We start from the raw sequence: 3,413 nt of genomic DNA, 5'->3' as shown, positions 1-3,413 counted from the left end.
TCGCTCGTCAGTCAGGAAGTACAAATCGCTAATAGCAGAACCCGAGCGAAATCTTTGTTAAAAGCATTTCGAGCCTTTCCTTGTAATGGCCTTAAAAGGTTTCCCCTTGAGAATTCTTAGGTAGACTAATGATGGATACTTGAAACTCCTCCACCACGAATTAGAGGATCACTACCTAATGTTTCTAAATGGATTTTTTTGTGCTTAAATTCCAAAAACCACATCATTATCAGCAGTGAGTATATGTTCTTATTTTTCTACACTTGATTTACAAACGAAAGAATTCCTTAATGCACAGCATCAACAAAATGAAACAGCTGATCAAAGGTTGAATAAACTCAGTCCCTTTGCAGATGCTGTCTTGAAGAATATGTAAATGAAAAAAGAAACAAACACATTTTCCTTTCCTCTTGGGTATCTGAAAATTTAAGGTGAGCTGTGGCTGAGGTTCACTTCCGGTGTTTCGTTGCGCAATTCTGCTCTTCAAAATATTTGTCCTTGACTATTATTGTTATTGCTGTTCATGTTACTGATCCTGTTTCTCTAATTTTTATTCAATAATATGCAATCAATGCCAATCATATCCTAGAGATGTTTGCAGTCAGGTAGCATAAATTTCATAAAAGTATTGGTTAGCCATATGTCTGGGGAAGAACTCATGTATGGCACTTTTTAAGATGCGGAATGAAATCACGAAAGAAAAACTTCCCTAATTTAAACAGACTTTTATAAGCCTACGATGATTCTCATTAATGGCATATTGAACCCCATTTCTAATGCTGCTTCAAGTAGGTAGGAACATTCCAGTAAGACAGCACATCGACCTGAAGAAATCGTAGAGCATGCAAAAAAAAAAAAAAAAAAAAAAAAAATCAATAGATAAGGAATAAGAGCAAGAAAATGAGTGACGACCCTTCTCATCTGGCTGATGCCTGCAAAAACTTGACAAACTTTGGCAGCATACATTTACCATAATAGGTTCTTCTATATTTAATCCAAATCTTTATTCCCTTTCCCTATTTCCTTACGCATTTCTTTCCACAAGACAACGTAGATATCATTCCATTCCTATGACCAACTGCTGTTGAAATGTATAATAAATGTAAGATCTTGACCTGGATTAAACAGGGGTTCAGAAAAGTTGCTTTGACTTTCCAAGGAGTACCTGCTGTGATAGATTCAAGTTAACAAGCTAATATATTAGACGGTAAATAATTGAAGTGATACAACAAATTTCTTATATACCAGCACACATATGAGCTAGCATGACTAATTTTAGAAAACAACTCAAGACTTCATTAGTAACACAGAATCATCGCATCACGCTCCCTTCAGTGGTGTCCTTGAAATAATAGCTTTTTAATACTCATGCTATAAGTTACCATGTCAGTTACGTATCTCTCTCTCTCTCTCTCTCTCTCTTATACACACACACACACACATACACACGCACACACACACATACACACACACACACACACACACACACACATATATATATATGATATATTATATATATATATATATATATATTATATATATATATATATATATATAAATAATCATGAACTTTAAGATTCTATCCAAGAGCCGTAACAAATTATTATTTATACTCCAAAGGATATTAGCTCTAAATAAGTTGCCAACAACACAAAAAGACTTAAGGCAAAACTCAGAACCTCAGAAAGAAGAAACACTCAAGAGAGGAATAACAAAATCAAAATCAACTTAACAATTAATTTACTTTTACTATAATTCCTTGAAAAGCTACCAGAAGATATGAAACAGATCTAGGCTCTGGTCTCGTAAGGCAAGTAAGGGTGACTGAAAAGTATTGAAAACGTTGAAGCAAACAAAGAAAACACTGAAGACAAAAATTCCAGCGCAAGAGACAAGATGTACTTATTAAGGAACAAGTGGATTGATGTCAGTATAAACTTTTATTATTGAAAAATGAATTTCAAATTGTAGAATGGACTTGACTAAGCATAAGGGCTTCCTTCCCATTATAGAATAACGCTTATTACCTGGTAGTAGCTTCTTATAGAAACAGGCAAATGGCTGCAATGTTCCATTTTGATCCTTTCGTGGAAGAATCATACATAAGCCTGCCACTTGTATCAATTACCAAACAAAACGCGACGAAAAAATTTCGTCAGCGCAATAAAAGATAACATATGAAGGCTGAATTCAGTTTTTCAAAGGGAATGACACACTGTTCCACTGAAGTTAGAAATATTACTTTAACTACTCAATCAAAGGACTACTGAGCCTTGGAAAAATCATAATACAGACTTTGGTAATAACCCACCATATATAGAAATTGTCTAATATCCATCGTACTCTAAGGTTCTGGGAAAACTGAAAATGCTCCAACATTAGCAGTACCTCAAATAATGCTTTTACTCCTGTAATATTCTAATATGTGCCTCCCAGTCGTTACGGTAAACTGCTAAAGCATTAGTGTGCACTATATAACTATTTACCCTTCCAAATTTTATAAGTAATAAAGTTCATTGGCCTTTGGAAGGTGGCAATTACATTCTTTTTACCAAAAGACATAACTTTACTCCCTATAATCCTTGGCCTGTCAGTTACCTCTTAGTAAATCAAATTCTCCATTATATAGGGCCTCCTATGTTGATCAACTTTCTTTACCAAGGTCTTGGGTGAGTTCCAAGGGCTTTTTCTTGAACGTTTTCAAGTAGCAAACGACATCAATAAAATTTAAGATATTACGATTAACATGAATACTCCCATTCACAAAGTCAGTCTCCTGTCGTTCAGTTTCTTCTAAATTAACATCCTCGAAACCAATGGGTCGAACCTTCGATTTTGCTACAACAGGGATAGAATTACTAATCTACTAAGTCTATTCAAAATTGGAAAAACGTTATTATTACCATATGACTGGTTCATCACTCAATAGCAAGTCAATTACAGGAACTGGCAAATTATCTCCTATCGCCAGTTAAACTGTTCCTTTAAATATATATAGTTTTTCTAGGTTCACCTTTTCAAGGCAAAAGAGGAAATGGAATTGGGGAATATGCTCAACACAAAAAACTCATTATCAGTAAATATAAACATCCAATTTTACATGTAGAGCACGTGTCAGAATCTTTGTAAATAGTCCCATGAGACATGTAGTTCTAATATTGCACGCGTTTTCTGTATTTTTCTTTACAACCTTTGACTTATGTGTTTTTTCTTTGTTACAACGCATACGGAATTAAGATTTCTTTCAATAAGCTGCTTACCAAAGAACACTTAGCTTTTAGGTGACCTGGTTTGTTACAATAAAGACTTTCTATCTTGTTGGACAAGGAGTGGCATTTATTATTCTTATACCATTCAGACCAACTACAATTGTCATAACACTGTGATTTGATATTTTGACTATTTCTATCATT

Source organism: Macrobrachium nipponense, chromosome 24 (assembly GCF_015104395.2).
Source record: "Macrobrachium nipponense isolate FS-2020 chromosome 24, ASM1510439v2, whole genome shotgun sequence".
In the NCBI taxonomy this organism is placed as follows: domain Eukaryota; kingdom Metazoa; phylum Arthropoda; class Malacostraca; order Decapoda; family Palaemonidae; genus Macrobrachium; species Macrobrachium nipponense.
This window is presented reverse-complemented; position numbering follows the sequence as displayed.